General features: G+C 41.8%; 1 protein-coding gene across 16 annotated transcripts in view; it reads right to left on the bottom strand.

The window, feature by feature from the left end:
• ppp6r3 (protein phosphatase 6, regulatory subunit 3) overlaps positions 1 to 4,983 on the bottom strand; it is a 93,920-nt gene extending 88,937 nt beyond the window's left edge. For 10 of the 16 annotated variants that reach the window (XM_078220667.1, XM_078220666.1, XM_078220665.1 and 7 more), the window contains exon 1: positions 4,783 to 4,979. The gene's annotated coding sequence lies outside the window, so the exon portion shown is untranslated. Of the gene's footprint in view, positions 1 to 4,782 lie in introns of all 16 variants that reach the window. The other 6 variants (XM_078220660.1, XM_078220655.1, XM_078220652.1 and 3 more) reach the window with 3 other exon arrangements.
• Between the last annotated feature and the right edge of the window lie 14,705 nt (positions 4,984 to 19,688).

Consider the following 19,688-nt stretch of genomic DNA (forward strand, 5'->3'; position numbering starts at 1 on the left):
GTCTTTTATCAAGGAAGATGCTGCTGCACAGGTCATGGTGAAAGGGGAGGTAATTCAGACGCTGAAATGGTTTAGAATTGATGAAGAAGTGCTATTGGATTGACTATCTTCAATTAAAAGTTGATAAGGCACTAAGGCTAAATGAGATGCATCCGAGGATACAGAGGGAAGTGAGAGTGGAAATTGCAGAGGCACTGGCCATAATTTTTCATCTTCCTTAAATTCAAGGCACCAGATGAAGAGAATTGCAACTGTTTTACCTTTATTCAAAGTGTAAAGATAAGTCCTGCAACGACAGACCAGTCAGTTTAATCTTAGTGGCAAGGAAGCTTCTAGAAATCATAATCTGGGATAAAAATTAATTACTTGGGCAAAAACAGTTTAGTTAAGGCAAGCCAGCATGGATTTGCTAATGGCAAATCATGGTTAACTAATGCATTTTTTGTTTGAAGACGTACCAGAGGGGTTTGATGAGGTTAATGCTGATGTGCTGTTCATGGACTTCCAAAAGTAGTTGATAAACAAACTTGAGAGCAAAGTCAGAGTTTAAGGAATAAAAAGGACAGTAGCAACATGAAATTGACCAAATGACAGGAAACAGAGAGTAGTGGTTCATGATTGCTTTCCGGAGCGTTCCCACCTCTACCACCCTTTCAGGCAGTGTTCTAGGTTCCCACGACCCTCTGAGTGATAAAGTTTATCTTCACGTGCTGTACTGTTCTTTGTTCACATCTCCTATAAACCTCCTGCTCTTTAATTTAAATCTATACTCCCTGGTTATCATCCCCATCCTTCCTATCCAACCCATCTATGCCCCTCAGCCTTCTCTGCTCCAAGGAAAACTATCCCCGCCTATCCAGTCTCTCGATAGCCGAAATAGTCCAACCCAGACAACATCCTGGGTGAATCTGCTCTGCACCTTCTCTAGTGCAATCATTTCCTTCCTAGTTGGTGACCAGAACTGCACATAGTACTCCAGCTATGGCCTAAGCAGCGTTCGAGACGGCTCCATGTATTCAATGCCTCAGTTAATAAAGGCAAATATGCCATATGCTTTTTAAACCACCTTACCTACCTGTCCTGCTGTCTTAAGAGATCTATGAACATGCACACCAAAGTCCCTCTCTATCCTCCACACTTCCTTGGGTCCGACCATTCATTGTATATTCCCTTACCTTGTTATTCCTCCCAAAATGCATTACCTCACACTTTTCAGAGTTAGATCCCACTTGTCATTGTTCTGCCCATCTACATTGTCCTATAATGTAATGATTGATTTCAGGGATGAGGAATTTCAGTTTCATATACAGAATGGAGAAGTTAGGACTGTTTCCTTGGAGATCAAAAGTATGAAGCAGATACTAACAGTTTTGTTTGAACCTACAGAAAGCAATGGAAGGAATATTTTAAAAGAAAATGGATACCTCTTTGGGAAAGTGTGCAGATCACCTGTCCTGTGCTGTAAAATACTCATCAACAGACAAAGTTGTACACCTTACCCAACTTTAGAAGTAAAGGTTCAGAATAGAGAAATTATTATAAGAGCAGCATAACATAACTAGTTACTTTTCAATTTTCTATCCCTCTACTGATGCAGATTAGATTTGGAGATCAAACCCTACAAAAGTGAAACCTTTCAAAGTAGAATATGAAGTACACCAATTAGGACTAATTTTGAAAAGCCACACAAAAATTGTAAAAACACCAATTTGTATGAAAAATTATTCTAAGGTCACCTTTCTAAACACAAATATTGATTGTTTTAAAAGTGTCCTATTACTGGTAAAAGTTTTACTTTGGTTTTAAACAAAAAATCAATAAACTTTCCACTAACCGGTGCAGCAAATACTGTCCTTCACCAGATCCACATTGCAACCAATCAACTGATTCAGTGTAAACAACTTTGCATCAATATTTTTGCACTACAAATGGATTTAAATAAAGCAACAAGCAGAATTTTCTCGACTAATGAGGCAGTGAAAATAAAGTTGACTTATTCAAGGTCATGGCCAATAATATTTTGTGCAAGAGGAGTTTGTCAGTAAAGATCAGGAACTCGACTTTAGAACAGAAGCTAAAAATCTATTTTATTTCAAATAATAAATTATCCTTTTTTGGAAATCCAAACAACCAAATTTAAAGGGTGTTAGTTTAAAACAATCCTATGGTATTCCAAATGTGCACATGCAACAAATAGCAAGACTCAGCAATTACAGATCGTTACAAACAATGTTTTCAGACTCCATCTTTGAAGTAAGCAAACAACTTGAGCATATTTCCTAAAAAATATTTCTCATTAAACACAAATATATAAATTAAGCAAGACATTTTGAAAAATCTATTATTTTAGATGCACAGATGTTTGCGAACCAAAATAAGACGCACACTAATTTCCAATAATAAGGTTGCAAGTTCAACGGTCAGCATGTCAAAGTATTAATTTGCTTGCAACCAATCCACAGTTTAAAGTTGAAATCTCTGAGAAATATAAAGCATGATGGAAGGTCAGAACAGAAGAATCAGAATATATTTGATTTGAAAAGGGGAACAGAAGCTCACATGTTGTTTTTCTTGTTAAATTTTGTAGAAATATGCTCTTCCAACCATTATGCTTCACTATAGTTTAGGCAACAGGAGGCAAGCGATATTAAGGTTAACTATGATGCAAGACCTGAGGCTTAATTTTTGTAGTTGGCAAAAACAGTAGTGCAAAAATAATTTGCTCAAGTTTGATCCACTTGCAATATCTCTCCCACCAGCATTAATAAAAGAGTATCAACTATAATTGCAATATCAGTCAGGTTATAGCAACCACTCAGATTCCAAAGTACACATCAAATAATTCCTACAGCCTGCTCACAATTTAAAGATGGTTATAGCGGATGAATTTTAACCTGTCATATTAATTATTACTTGTATTAAAGGGAACAAAGAGGAATTTGGAAAGTCAAACTCCAGTAAACCAATAGAAACATAGTCCAACACACTGGGTTCTGAACCAGATCCACTTTCATGAGGAAAACCTTTCTCTTTAAAAAAAATACAGCAAGTGGATACGATCTGGAATGTACAGCTGAAAGGATAGTGGAAATGGATTCAATCATGATTTTCAAAAGGGAATTGGATAAGCAGCTGAAGGGAAAAAAAATTGCAGAGCTACAGGGGAATGGTGGAAAAGTGGGATGAGCGAAAATGCTATCACAGCGAGCCAGCTCAGACTCGATGGTACAAATGGCCTCCTTCTGTGCTGTTACCATTCTAGGTGTCATACAAACCAAACATGTAACCTAACTAGATCACATCGTTATGGATAGGTCGCAGAGCAGTTGGCATTGCTTTGGCTCTCGCTAATCTTGTACTGAATTTTACTGCAAATGCAAATACAGCACAAAATACTCAAAATCCAGGATTTAGCTCACATTAAATTTAATGTGCGGCACGGTGGCTAGCACTGCTGCCTCACAGTGCCAAGGACCCGGGTTTGATTCCCGGCTTGGGTCACTGTCTGTGCGAAGTCTGCGTGGGTTTCCTCTGGGTGCTCTGGTTTCCTCTCAGTCCAAAGATGTGCGGGTTAGTTAGGTGGATTGGCAATGCTAAATTGCCCCTTAGTGTCAGGGGGACTAGCTAGGGTAAATACATGGGGTTATGGGGATAGGGTCTGGTTGGGATTGTGTTTGGTGCAGGCTTGACAGGCCAAATGGCCTCCTTTTGCACTGTAGGATTCTATGGATTCCAAGACTATAAACATTTGGGAGCCTACATTATTCCCCAAAACACTTTTATTACAAGCTGAAACTTGCACTACACCCAAGTAATATCATCATGATGTTCTATTACAAAACAATTGTAGGCTTCAGATCTTATTTTCTCCAACAAGTCAAGATCAATTTGATTACACATTGCTAATCTAGCTTCAGTTTTGAATACGTTACTGATTAAGTCTATATAAGGATAGTTTGTAAATATTTCCAATTGAATAATGGTGCATTTCTATATATATGCACCATACTTCCAGAACTGATCATTTTAAAATATTAAATATAAGTTAGAAATTGGTAACAGTTGGCCAGGCAAGAAAACATTTTCTCAAGTCATAGTTCCATTCAAAATTCCAAACTGTAAACTTTAAAATAGCAGCATGACACAGCAAATCTAGATCAACCCACAATTTAATTTCCAATGAGGTGCATTTCACACCAGCACACACTGAAAGTTGCTGAGAAAAATGACAATTTCCTAAATGCAAAACTAGTTATTCCAGAAAACCAAAATATTCAAATCATTTCAGTTGGCTGTAACTTAAAAATCAAAACAAAATACGCGGCTACTAAACAAGTAAAGATATTTATTAAAGTAAAAGTAGCTGCTCGGATGTAAATTTTGTGTGGTGTCAAACCCTGCACTGTTGTCACAAGAACAGACTTGTGTTTTGACAACCTGAACCTTCCCTCTGAAAACAACTCAGAAATGAATCAATCTGTCACTTCCCGACTAATATATCAGAAGCGGCTAATCAAAAAGATACTTCCAAAAATAAAACACTGAAAGGTTCAATTTATAAAGGGAGCTCCTGCCTATATTGGGTTTCCCCAATAGAAAAGAGGGAGGTTGGGAACATTAGTAGGACAGCAGCAACAACAACACCCACTCCCCTCCCCCGCTCCGGCCAGTTACAGAAGCTAAAACACACACAGTAAGAGGGCCCGGCCGCAGTACACAAACTCACTCCTTCCTTATCTGAGAAACAAAATAGAGAGAGAGAAAAAATATACTGATACGTACCCAGCGGTTTCATAAATCTGTTATGCGCAGTTATTAAAGCGGGAGAAGGTATTTGTTGCGAATAACCTGAAATGAGAACGGCGACTGTAAAGTATTTACTTTAGTTTTTAAAAATATGGATGTGTGTATGCCGAAAGCTGGGCGGGAAAGAACAGCAACAAGCCTGACTTTTCAAGATGGCTGCTTCGCCTGTATGTGTGGGGGGGGGGGGGGGGGGGTTCAAGCCTTCGAGCGGACGGATGCGGCTTGTTTTGACAATCCCAGCAACCTTTGCGCCGGACCTGTCAATCATCCCCCCATTGGCCCCGCCTTCCCTCCCCGCCCAACTTCGGCCAGCCCCCCCTTCGAACCGGAAACGCTCTTCCGACAAAACCACGCCCCCTCCCGAGCAGCAGCACTGACGTCCACCGGGCGCTGTGACGTCTACCATCTTCGACGAAGAAAGGAGGCGATGTGACACGGCAGCCTCCCCCAGCGTCTGAAAATGGCCGTGCGGGGAGGCGGCTGGGCGAGGAGGTGGAGTCAAAGATGTCAGTCAGGAAATTGCTCGCTGTGAGTTTATTCCAGCCAAGGCAAAATTAGGGGGAGGGGGAAAAAGTATGATATTTCAAAAGAGAAATGAAGGAAGCCTTCCAACGCAACTAATTCGTCGACTGGAGAGAGCAAATGAAAACAGGAGAGCGTTATAAATAACTGATTTTCAAATTTCGAATACGCCTTAAAGATGCCATGTCTTTGTGGGTGGTTTTGTAAACAAGCTTGTTTCTTGCAAATTTGTAAATCTACCCTTTTTTTGCATCCTGAGAATCACATCTCTGTCGTAATAGTTTTCTATTCCTATGTGGCTATATTAATAAAATTACAAGATCAGAAGGAGACCAAACGACAAAGTTACCCAATTAGTCTCATTCCCCACTCCACAGAGATACCATTGAGCCAAGATAAATAAGGACAGATTCAAAAGGTTCTAAATTAAAGAAAGAGCTGCAAAGAGCAGATTTGAAGCAAAACAGGCTTGAGAAAAGCCCTGTAGGTCCGAGCAAGTAACTAAAGGATGGTGACTCCTTGCTCCAAGCTCTTTGGAGCACTGGTGTTCTGCTTGGCATGGATGAGAATCTGAAATTGTGAAAGGTGGAGTGTCCTTGGAGATTCAGAGGAAAGGAAACTCAGAAAGTGAGATTAAAACTCTGGAAGTGGATCCTTGTTTAAGCTGTTCAAGTGGGACCAACATTTGGAAATTGGAAATCTTTGTTAGCAATATATATAATCCCTACAGTACAGAAGGTGGCCATTCAGCCCATCAAGTCTGCCAACTTTCCAACTTTAACCTGGTGTTGTTAAACTTCTTACTGTGTTTACCCCAGTCCAACGCCGGCATCTCCACATCAGAACTTTCCAACAGAGCATCTTTCCCTGCGCCCCCCCTATCCACATAACCCCATGTATTTACCCAGCTAATGCCCAATCTACATATCTTTGGACACTAAGGAGCAATTTAGCACGGCCAACCCACATTAACCTGCACATCTTTGGACTCTTGAGAGGAAACCAGAGCACCTGGAGAAAACCCATGCAGACGGGGAGAACTTGCAAACTCCACATGGACAGTGTGACAAGTTAGTTCGTGGTGTGACAAGTGTCTGGGTGGGTCGTTGAGCAATCCATAGAATCTGCTTTGGTTACGTCTGTCATTTACTTGAAGTGTGGTGTTTGCCACAGTTGGCCAGTTGGTTAACCTGTACCACATACAAGATAGATATGGTAAATGGTTTTATCTTTCTGAATTTATATGTGTCTGTAAAGTGGTGGGCAACCTGCTGTCCAGGGGCCTCATGCTGTCCATCTGAATTCTGAGTGTGCCCCACGAGATAGTTTTGTTGACTGCTGCCCATATGCAGCATTGCCACATTTCGCTGATTGTCATCCGTGCAGTTTATTTCCTGTCGGTGTGACAGGAGTGATACGCACATAAAGCAAGAGTAAGTGTAGTGAGGTGCATGCTGATAGCACACAACATTGACTGTGAAAGCCATGTGTCCAAAGTGTAAAAATATTATTTTGTTTTTGCCATTTGAAGTTGATGAAAGTTCTATTAATATATAAATGATTAAGCATTTTCCATAACTTATGAAATATTTGGTGTGCATTAAATGTATTTAATCTTATTCATGAGGGTTATGGGTAGTGAACAAGCCCGATTTCAATCTTGTGGCCCACTGAGATGAAGGAGGGTCACTCGTAGATCATTTACCAGCCTAGGTTGTCCATCACTGATGTAAAGATATAACTGGGGTGAAGGAATAGTGAATATTTGAATCATATTATAGAACTTGTATTGAGATCTTCCTAACCTTTTCATCTGGTGTAATATTATTCTTTTTCTTGTTTAATAAATGTTTTATTCTTTGTGTTAAAAGTTCATCAGAAGACTCCTGTGAATTTGTTCAATAAGTTTCCTTCGATTTAAAGAAAGTTAGGATTTATCAAGCCAGGTTTCCCTCTGGAATCTGACTTGTTCAGCAGTAACATTAGCTGGGATTCTAATACCAAGGTGACAGGAATTTGCCCCTGTCCCCAATCCAGTACAACTATCATGATCTGTGTACTGTCAGTAATATGTCTCCCTTCACTTGGTATACACAACAAAATGGTTCCCATAACTCCTCTTTATACCTGAAAAAACATGTCACCCCACCTTAGCCTATGTTGTTGGAAATGGTTAATTGATCAGTAATGTTGAAAGGGTTAATTTCAGTGGTTCTGCCTAATGGGCACATTGCCTTATGCTTAAGGTTGCTTCAGGATGCACTCTTTAACTTAATGCCGTCACAAACATCCCATTCATCAGACTAACACTGAGCCAGTCAAGGCCAGTGTGTTCTTGATAGGCCAGTATTGGATAGTGTAAATTTCTTTCTCACAGCTTCAGTTACATTACTTTTAAATTAAATCCAAACGCAGGAATATCATTAGAAAAGGGGTGGCACAATGGTTAGCATTGCTGTTTCATAGCTCCAGGGACCTGGGTTCGATTCCCGGCTTAGGTCACTGTCTGTGTGGAGTTTGCACGTTCTCCTTTGTCTGCATGGGTTTCCTCCGGGTGCTCCGGTTTCCTCCCACGTGCCAAAGATGTGCGGGTTAGGTTGATTGGCCATGCTAAATTGCCCCTTAATGTCCTGGGGTGCATAGGTTAAAGGGATTGGCGGGGTAAATATGTGGGGTAGTGGGGATGGGGTCCGGGTGGAATTGTTGTCGGCGCAGACTCAATGGCCTCCTTCTGCACTGTAGGGATTCTATGATTCTATGAAAATACAAAAATAATATAACCCATCTCTTATTATTTGATTAATTACTCATCCTTCAATTACAAGGTTGAGGTACTTCCTTGTAATGCAATCATTTATTGCCAGTTGGTGACTAATTCATAATGCTGTATGAGGTAAGCTTGTGGTAAAAGCTTAGCAACATCAACATAGCTCCTTTTCTGCTAAAATAAAATGGCCTTTAAGATAAAATGATCAAGTTAAGCAAGAACACAAAATCTTATTAAATAAAAGTCCAAAATCTAGGTCAGTTTACATGACAGCTGTCAGGTGGATAATGCTATTAATAACCAAGCTGACTATCGAAGGCTCAGTAACAAACAGGAGCAAAGTTTGAGAAAAGACTGGCAACTAACATAACAGAGAATCCAAAGGCCTTCTATTGGCATGTAAATAGCAAAAAGGGCCAATTGTGGATCGAGAAAGGGATTTGAGTAAGGGACACGGCTGAGGCATTAAATTAGTATTTTGCATCCTTTATCAGGGTAAAAGATGCTGGCAAAATCATTGTGAAAGAGGAGGTAGTTGAGACACCACTGGGCTAAAAACTGATAAAGATGATGGATTAGAAAGGTTGGCTGTACTTAAAATTGATACATTACCAGGACCAAATGAAATGTATCTAAGGATACTGAGTGAAGTAAAAGTAGAATTTGCAGAGGGTCTGGCCATAATAATCCAATCTTCCTTAGATACAGGATGATCCAGAGAAATGGAGAATTGCAAAAAATTTATTATGGGCACGTTTAACTTGACTTGATTGAGCTTTTTGATGAGCTATCAGAGAGGGTTAATGAGGATATAATTCTGTGAAGTTGCTGGACTTCCAAAAGACATTTGATAAAGTGTCATATAGCAGGCTAGTCAGCAAAATTAGAATCTATGGAATAAAAGGGACAATAGCAGCACATTGGCGCAGTGGTTAGCACTGCTGCCTCACAGTACCGGGGAACCGGGTTCAATTCCAGCTTCGGGTGATTGTGGAGTTTGTACGTTCTCTCTGTGTCTGCATGGATTTCCTCCCACATTCCAAAGATGTGCAGGTTGATTGGCCATACTAAATTGCCCCTTTGTGTCAAAGGGATTGGTGTCAGGGTAAATAAATGGGGTTACAGAAATCGGACCTTGGTGGTATTGTTGTCAGTGCCGAATGGCCACCTTCTGCACTGTAATAAGAGATTGGCTGAATGACAGAAAACAGAATAGTTGTGAATGGCTGTTTTTCGGACTGTGGAAAGGTGGAGTTTCTCAGGGGTCAGTGTTAGGAACCTAATTTTTCTTGATATATATTAATGACATTGAGTTGAGTGTACAGGGTACAATTTGGGACTAACAAAAAAATTGGAAGTTTTGTAAATTGTGAGGAGAATAGTGATAAAGATCTAGAGGGCATAGAATGGTGGAGTGGGCAGAAAAGTAGCAGATGAACTTTAAATCAGAGGGGTGTGGTTCATATGGTAGGGAGAATGAGAAGAGAATCTAAAAAGAAATGGTACGACTTTAAAGAGAAAACAGAGGGGTATATGCGCACAAATCTTTGAAGGTGGCAGGGTGGGTTGAGAAAGCAGTTAAAGCACAGGCTTCAAAAATAGGACGTAGTGTACAAAGCCAGGATATTGTGATTAATCTGTATAAAACATTGGTTCGGCTTGTACTAGAGTATCGTGCCCACACTTTAGGAAGGAAGTGAAGGGATTAAAGAGGGTGCGGAAAAGTTTCACAAGCATGGTCCAGGGATGACAAGCTTCAGTTACACAGACAGATTTGAGAAGCTGGAGATGTTCACTTTGGAGCAGAGAAGATTAAAAGAGGATTTGATAGTGGTGTTCAAAATCATGAGGGGTCTGGATAGATATGGAGAAACTGATCCTGTTGGTAGAAGGATTGTGAAGCACAGGACATCAATTGATGAAAGAAGCAATGCCAACATCAGGGGAACCTTTTTTACACAGCAAGTGGTTAAGATCTGAAATGCACTGTCTAAAAGTGTGATGGAGGCAAATTCAATCATAGCTTTCAAACTGGGATTAAAAAAATATTTTTTTTTAAATTGCTAGCCTATGGAGAAAGTTGGAGTGGGGTGAGGTGAGTTTCTCTCTGAGGGGCTGCATCAGACATGATGGACCAAATGGTCTCCTACTGTGCTGTAACCGTTCTGTGACTTTAAATTGGTGACCTCAGGCTACTGACCCATCTGTCAAATTAAAAGTTTTCTCCTTATTTATTACCTTTCATGATTTTGGACACCTCTCTCAAATCTCCTCAACTTTCTCTGCTGTAAGGAGACAACTCCAACTTTTCCAATCTCTCCACATAACTGAGGTCCTTCACCAGAGAGAACTCAATACCATTACCCTAATGGTCTTCTGCTTGCTGTGATATAGCAAAGATTGTGGACCCTGACAACTGCAGAAAATTACCAAAGCAAGTCCTCTCCACAAAAAGCAGAAAAATACAATCCTACCAATTACCAGGCCATCTGTCTACTTTCAATCATCAGCAATTTGATAAAAGGTGTCAGTGATGAAGCAATCAAGCAACATTATCTGAGAACAACCTGCTCATCATTGCTCAATTTGTGTTCTGCCAGGGCTACTTGTCTCCAAACCCAATATAGCCTTATTCCAAACATGGACTAAAGAACTGAATTCCAGAGGTGAGGTGAGGTGAGACTGACTGCCTTTGACATCAAGGCAGCATTTGGCCAAGTGTGGAATTAAGGAGCCCGAACAAAATTGAAGTCAATAGGACTCTCCATTGTTTGGAGTCATACCTAGCACAAAGGAAGATGGTTGCATTTCTTAGAGGTCAATCTCTCAGCCCCAGGGCAACACTGCAGGAGTTCCTCATGGTAGTGCCCTGGGCCCAGCCATCTCCCACTACTTCATCAATAGCCTTCATCAATGGCCTCCCTACCATCTTTAGGTCAGAAATATGGATGTTAATTGATGATTGCGCAGTGTTCAGTGTCATTTGCAACTCCTCAGATACTGAAGGAGTTGATAACCCAAATACAGCAAGAACTGGACAATATTTAGTCATTGACTGATAACTGGCAAATAATATTCAAACTACACAAGTGCCGGGCAATTACCATGTCCAACAAGAAGCAATCTAACCATCTCACCTTGTCATTCAATGGCATTACTAGCTCTAAGTACCTGCCCTCACTTCCTCCATCCATTCTGGGGCTTACCATTGACCAGAAATATAATTGAATTTTCTATTTAAGTACTGTGGCTACAAGAGTAGATCGGAGGCTGAGAATTCTGCAATGAGTAATTCATCTCCTAACTCCCCAAAACCTGTTCACCATCTCAAGGCACAGGTCAGGAATGCGATGAAATATTCTCCACTTGCAGCTCCAACATAACTTTAAGTACAGCTCCAACATAACTTTAATTCAATTCCATCCAGAACAAAGCAGACCACTTGATCAGCACCCCAACCTACATCATAAACATTCACTGTCCCTGCCACCACCGCACAGCAGCAGTAATTTGTATCATTTACAAGGTGCACTGCAACAACTCATCAATGTTGCTTTGACAGTACCCTCTAAAACCACCATCTCTGCTAACTGGAAGAACAATGGCAACAGCCGTAAAAGAACTTCACTGCCTGAAAGATCCCCATCATCTTGACTTGGAACTATATCACTGCTCCTTCACTGGCACAGGACCAAACCCCTTAACAGCACTGTGTGTGTACCTACACCAAACAGGCTGCTGCGGTTTAAGAAGGTGGCTCACCATCACCTTCTCAAGGGCAAATAGGGATGGGCATAAAAGCTGTGTTACTTATGTTCCCATTGCATTATGAATATAAAGCCCTTCAAAGTTTGAAACCTTCCTAAAGTGTGTCGCTTCACCAGATTGATGCCTAATTTTTTGGTATGCCTAATGCTACTCCTGGCATGCCCTCCAGCACTCTTCATGGATCCCCCAACCTTTTGATAATGGTAGAATGGGGCATATGCTGGGCCATGAGGTAACAGATTGCTGTTGAATTAAATTCTGTTGCTGCTGACGCTTCACAGCACCACATGGATGCTCAGTTTTGAATTACTAGACCTATTCAAAATCTATCCCACTTCGCAAGTGGTGGTGCCACACATTCTGGTGGCGGGTATCCTCAATGTGAAGATGAAACTTTGTTTCCACAAGGACTGTGAGGTGGTTATTCCTACCAAAATTGTCATGGACAGATGCGTCTGCGACAGGTAGGTTGGTGAGAATGAGGACAGGTAGGCTTTTCTTCCTGTTGGTTCCCTCACCACCTACCACAGACCCAGTCTAATAGCTATGTCCTTTAGGAATCAGCCAGTTCTGTCAGTAGGAACTAAAAGAGAAAACACTGGAAAATCTCAGCAGGTCTGGCATGTAGCGGGATCTTTCTCTTTACTCCGCTTACAGGCCAGTATTTGGGAGTCTGCCGATAGCTGCGAGTGTCTCTTTCTTACAGGCCTTGAAATTTCAAAGGCCGGGGAATGCTGCACTGGGGCAACTCCGCAGGAGAGAGCTCAGCGTTTATACCTGACCGGTAGCCTGACACTTATATCACACAGCCATCCCAAAACCGCCACCAAGGCCTGAGTGATTCTCTCCCTTGTCAGTGGGACAACGGCCACCCTGCACCCACTCCACTTGAGTAGGTCTCCAAGAGAGAGAACAGAGAGACTTCTTTATCTCCTGACCAGCAGTCTCCCTTGAGTGAGCGGGTTAAAATCGCTCAGATCACCCTCGGTTCTGGACTCCGGATTTATGGTAAGGGATATTGAAACTGACCTCGCCAGAGTGCGCTGATGAGAGAACAAGAGGCAAGACGAACTCCAAACTCAAAACTTTCAGTGATTTATTTAACAATAGAATCAACCTCTCCAATACCACACCACACATGAATAAAACATATACTTTATATTATCACTATGGGAGAAATGCTAACGGGTACAATGTAAAATCTTACTTTACACAGTTCAAAACAAGATTACTGAACTTTATAATTACAATACACCACCCCTCCCCTTGCCTCAACCTCTATCCTATCCTCGGGAGCTTCACAAGGTTGGCTGGGATACTCACAATTCTAAAAGGGGTTCTTTTGTGATGAGCTCGAACGTCTTAGTGCAGGGTCGAAACTGGGTTGCTGTTGGTCTTCACTTCTGCACATGAGCTTGCGATTCTGGAAGAGAGCTCGGTTTGGCTTGTCTGCCTCCCTTGATCTTAACTTCAGCCCAATTTAACAACCAACTTCCCTGCCCCCGTAGGTGAGTTTCAAGGACAATGGGCTTTCGATCACCAGCAGTCTCGGTTTAATTGAGTCAAGTCCAAACACAAAAGGCTGGAACTGCCTTGACCCCCGTTGGTCATTATTTTAATGTCTTTTTAATGCTCCTCCGGAGCTTCCTGAACGGTATCCCATTAGTGGGATGGGTCTTCTGTGGATGGGCCGATTTCCGTGGCCATTGTCTCCCTGCTGGTCTGTTTACTGTTCGTCTGCTGGTCTCCATCTCCCTTTGTCCTTCTGATGATTAGATCACTGGTGTGTCTGCCTCTCTGCCGCACCTGGCCACTTGCATATTCAGGGGGCTCACACCTTTCCTTAGCACAGTCCATAGGCAGGTTATGTTTGTCCTGCCGAGCCTTCTGGGAGGTTTTATCAGCCAGCAGCCAGAGTTGGCCACTTTTAAACTGTCAGGTTTCTCCTGAGTTCTTTTAAAATATGAAGGATTGCCCTGAAACTTACAGGCAGCATCTGTAAAGAGAGAAAAGAGCTGATGTTTCGAGTCCAGATGACCCTTTGTCAAAGATTTGCCAAAGGGTCATCTGGACTCGAAACATCAGCTATTTTCTCTCCTTACAGATGCTGCCAGACCTGCTGAGATTTTCCAGCATCCGCAGTAATTTGCTTTTATTCTGTCAGTAGGAATGCTATCAAGCCATACTTGGTTATGGACGTTGAATTCCCCACCCAGAGTACAATCTACTCCAGTGCTTCCTTCAAGTGGTGTTCAACATGGAGGAGTATTTATTCATCAAGTGGGGTGAGAGGGTGGTGAGGTAGGTAGTCATCAGCAGAAGATTTCTTTGCCCATGTTTTGACCGAATGCCATGAAATATCATGCGGTTCAGAATCAATTCTGAGGACTCCTAGAGCAACTCCCTCCTAACTGCATACTACTGTTCCACCATTCTGGTGAGACTCTGTGCCAGTGGGACAGGATATAGCCAGGGATGGTGATGCGGGCATCTCGGACATCTGTAAGGTATGATTCCGTAAGTATGACTATGTCCCGCTGTTGCTTGACTAGCCTGTGGGACAGCTCTCCTAATTTTGCCATAAACATCCAGATGGTGGTAAAAAGGACTTTATAGGGTTGACCGAGCTGGGTGTGCGATTGTCATTTCCGGTGCCGAGGTCAATGCCAGTTGATATCAGTGGTACCAGTTTCATTCCTTAATAAAAATCATTAATGGATAGCAAAAGAACCCAATACCAACACCAGGGGAATATCGCTGAAAATGTCCCTACAGTCTGTGTTACAAACCCTGAAGAGACCTTAAGCCCCATAAATAACTTAAAAAGAGATTAATTTCCCACAGGACCAAACAACAAGATTTCACATTTTCAGACTTCTGCTACAACAAACAACTAAAATCAACAATAGATCAAGCACTATGAAAAGGTCTGTTTTCTCTTTGGTAGTATGAAGAAAAATGGAATTGCTGAATCTCTAGGGGAAGCGATAAATGACAGAACTAAAAGGGACTGAATCGTAAAAGCACTGTGAACTGCTTAGAGACACTTAAGAGCTGGGTGTTTTATCAGAAATGGCCAAACCATGAACTGGGTTGTTATGGGTTGGTCGATTCAAAAGGAACCCTGGAGAACTACACCATCAGAACTGTCGTGACCTGATTGGTTCATAGACATGTGTAAGGATTGAGGCAATTGTGTGGGAAAGTGAGAGATCGACATACCAGAGGATTGGAAATGGACAGCTGCTCCTTTTTAAAATACACAGAGAGAATGGAAATAAAATAAAAGAAACAATGGAAATACTGCTGTGTGAGCAGGATTTTAATACAATCCCATAGGGAAAGACTGAGATTGCACATGGTGCCCGATTTTTGTGAGGTGTTGCAGGTGCTTCTCTTTACAAAATATGTATCTTTGTTGTATTGACTATTTAAAATGAAAGTTACCCTTTTATTTAAAGTATAATTTACATGTTAATTCAAGTGTAATTTGCATTGGTTCTGATTCACGTTGAGGTAAAAGCTACAAAATGTATAATTTTGTTGATAATTTCTTCATTTTGAGGTCATTCAGTAGATTTGGATATTTTGGTTTATGGCTTTCCCATGGGATTTGTATTATAAGCCTTCTCTCAGTAGTACCTTCATTGCTTCACCATACAACAGAATCTGCCTTGTCTCTCTCAGGGACGATGTTGCCACTTGGACAGGGCAAGCCGGCAAAATCGTATGAGAGCCAAGAGAGCCTCTCGCGATCTTACCGGCATCGGATATCCGGCGCATTCAGCCCCTCGCCTATTTCTGGCAAGAGGCTGAATATATTATTTAAATATATTTAAACCTTCATTTGAATAGAAATTATGAGCCCTGAGATGCAATCGTCCGGGCTCATTTGCTTTTGTGGCCATGCCAGGAGAGGTTCTCTCCAGTGAGGATCACATATGGTTCCCACGAATGGGGACCAGTCGTGATGGCCTCACTGGTAGAACCAGAGGCCATTGAAGCTCCACCCACTCAGGCTCTGCCCTGCCTGGCACTGCCTGATGGGCAGTGCCAGGCAGGGCAGAGCCTGAGTGGGTGGAGTCTACAAGGGAGGGGCCTGAAGTGGCAGGGCCAGGCCTGGGCAGGGCCTGAATGGGTGAGGCCGATCGGGAGGGAAGGGAGTGCCCGCTGCCACTCTGCATTGTGATCGGTTGGGGAGGGACGCTGCCACTCTGCATCATGATCGTGGGGGGAGGTTGAGAGGGGTCCGCTGCCACTCTGCATCGGGGGGAGGGGACCCCACTGCCACTCTGCAATACAGTCGGTGGGGAGGGGGGTATGATTGGTCTGGAGGCAGGGGCAGGAACGATTAGCCTATGCGGCGGCAGGGTGACATTTCCGGGCGGGGGCCGCTCGTGATCAGCCACGGGCCCCCAGGATAGCTGGAGGGGGGTTCATTGAGGCCAGCTGCAGCAACAGAGGCCTGACAGATCTTTCTCAGACCTGTCGGCTCTTTGCTGGTTGCCATTGCGCATGTGCAGCCACAGGTTTGCACATGCACAATGGCTCTCTCTGCTGTTGCAAGTTAAGCCTCACCCCTCCATCTATTGGCTAGAAATCGTCTCGTCCATTTTTTCCTTCTCTAAGTTCGTAAAAAATGCAATTTGGACTCACCCAAAAAAACAGATCTGAAAGGTTCCCGTTTTCACACTAGTCCGGCACTTAGAATTTTTCTCATAAAATGGCCCCCTCAGTGTGGCTCAGAAAGAAGCAGCTGTTCATTGGCAATCCATGGCTTTCTTAAAAGGATAACAAACTGATCACAGAGACTAGTAAAAAACCAATGGATTACAGCGATACAAATAAATCCAATTTCATTTTCTAACAACCTGATGATCCACAGGAACCATTCCACAAGACCACAAAATCTTTCTGTTGTTGCTCTCCCTCACCACAAATTTATTTTCATTAATCAATTGCAATCTCATGACCATTGATGTAATATCAATTGGATTTGTTTATTTCACATTCATGACAGCAGCTTCAAGACCCACTCATCTATGAGCTCACCTCCTCCCTGACCCCAAGACATGTACTGTAAATAATTAAATAAAAAGTTCCTCTACTCCACTCCCACTTTGTGCTTCATGCCCCAACCCCAAATCTGCTGACAAATATCCTACAACGTGACTCAAATAGTATGAATTATCAACAGAGGTAACATATTGAATATATTTCCAATCTGTCCTAAAATCTTAGGAAAATGATTGTGTTTCGAACCACACTGATGTTAAATGCAAGGGTATCCCAAAACCCAGAAGGGTAACTTGGAATAATGGTTCATAGTGGTGTATATTTTCAATTTGTTATAATGTGAGAAAACATATGCAAACCAGTGAGGAACAGTCCAGTCATTTTGTGACCAATTAATAAGGAATGTTTATTAGCTCAAAAAAAACATACGACAAGAAGGACTATAATATACGACAACAGTACACTTAACTACACTGATGGCTATACACACAATATCTCATGAAGTTACCCCTTTGTTTCTAACTACCTACATTTCCTGAGGTCTGAGAAATGCCCCTATTTCCCAAACAACATCCAATATTATCCAGCTCTGATGAAGAGTCATCCAGACTTGAAATGTTAGCTCTGCTCTCTCTCCACAGACCTGCTGAGATTTTCCAGCATTTTCTGTTTTTGTTCCATTATATAACTCTAATGAATTCAATCCAGCAGGTAGTTACCACGCACAGGTTATTTGTCCATGTTTGGGAAACTCGTCTTCAGTCTGAGTAAAGGAATAATCTTCTCTGTTCAAGTTTTGGATTTTAAACAGCAGCCTTTCAGCAATGACTTGTTTTTGGGAGAGCATGCTTTCTACAGCTGGTTGTGGCTATGATTCTACTGTGACCCTTTCTCCAGTTATCTGGCTTTGGATATATAATTTTTCCCTTTGATGTTACCCACCCCATGGATCCGGCTTTTGGCATTATAAGTGCCAGTTCCCTTATCTCTCCACTTTGAAGTCACCTATTCTATACATCATTGTTTTTCCCCTGGTCACATGGGTAAACACTTGTTTTTCCCATTGATATGCTAATACACATATCAAAACACTCCTTCAGACAGCTGCACTTAACAATCCCTTTATTTTATCCCAATTTCATTTTTTAATCTTAATTTTCCTCAATTCTTAATAATTGTTATTTTTCATTTTTATATGTTTGTCATTCAGGAAAATGTGGTTTATGCAGACGTGGGGTATAAAGCGAAGTCGGTTAGCTCTGTTGGCTGGACGCCTGGCTCGTGATGTAGAGTGATGCCAACAGCGTTAGTTTAATTCACTGTACCAACTGAGGTTATTCATGAAGGCCCTGCCTTCTCAACCTTGCCTGAGTTAGAAACAAAAGGTTAAATCACCATCAGCTAACTCTCATAGGAGAGCAGCCTATGGTCATCGGGGACCATGGTGACTTTACTTTATAAAGAGGATATTAGGCGTTCTCTGATGTAGAATTTAGTTAACTTAGAATAGAATAGAATCCCTACAGTGCAGAAAGAGACCATTCGGCCCATCGAGCATGCACCAATAGCAATCCTACTCAGGCCCTATCCCTGTAACTCCACATACTTACCCCATTAATCCCTCTAACCTCCACATCCCGGAACACTAAGGGGCAATTTAGCATGGCCAGTGCACCTAACCCACACATCTTTGGACCGTGGGAGGAAACCGGAGAACCCAGAGGAAACCCACACTTATTTAAGATTATACTGAACAAGTATTTAACTGTTAACTTATTGGTTTTATTACAGGTGTCATCTGTAATGCTGCCTTATGAGCTAAGTAAAGCATAACATGCCCATATTCAGTTTTGATCCATTGACATTTTTGGCAACAAATTAAAGAGAAAGAGCTATAACAAATATATGTGCAAATATTTTTCAATGTATCTTCACCTGCCTATTACGAAGGAAGTGCATTAGGGCCAACCTATGGATTACATAAAAATGTATTAAGTAAGAAAAATAGTTTCTGTGCATGAAGTAAAGTTTAAGACTGGAATAACTACCATTTTACAGAATATTGTTGACAGAATGAAACCACTAGATGGCAGAATTTGATTTAAAATTTGTTCAATTTCCTTTGAAAACAGGAAACTGACTCTGTTGCATGTTGAGTTGAGCTATCAACCAGCTTGACTGTAAAAGGTCAGTGTGCCAAATTTGGCATTCCTAACTTTTAAAAATATATGACAACTGGAAAACCAAGAGCAATGCAAATAAGTTGTCCTGATTATAGCATCTAATTCGCCATTTTACACTGCCATCGAGTGAGATTCTGTGCTGTAAGTGTAGTGTAGTGTCCTGCAGGGCAAAAGTATCCAGGTTACATTTTCGATGAGTTTAGACTGATGTTAACCCACAACTACTGGCCTTGGGCAGCAGTGCAAATGTCACAAACTACATTTATGGTTCTGACACATTTCTCCGGTTTAACACAAGCAACCAACCGGAGCAGTAGGCTCTGCAAAGATCCCCATCCTCAATGATGACAATGCTGAAGCATTTACAACCATCTTCAGCTAGTAAAATTGAAGTCAATGGAATCGATGAGGGGGATGGAGGACTTTGCACTGCCTGGAGTCATACCTAGCACAATGGAAGATGTGGTTGGGGTTGCTGAGGCCAATCACTTGAGCCCTAGGACATCTCTGCAGGAGCTCCTGAGGGCAATGTTTTCGACTCAACCATCTCCAACTACTTCATTAATAAACTCACTTTAACATAATGCCATAAGTGAGGAAGCTCGCTGAAGATTGCAAAGTGTTTA

This window comes from Mustelus asterias, chromosome 9 (assembly GCF_964213995.1).
Source record: "Mustelus asterias chromosome 9, sMusAst1.hap1.1, whole genome shotgun sequence".
Lineage (NCBI taxonomy): Eukaryota > Metazoa > Chordata > Chondrichthyes > Carcharhiniformes > Triakidae > Mustelus > Mustelus asterias.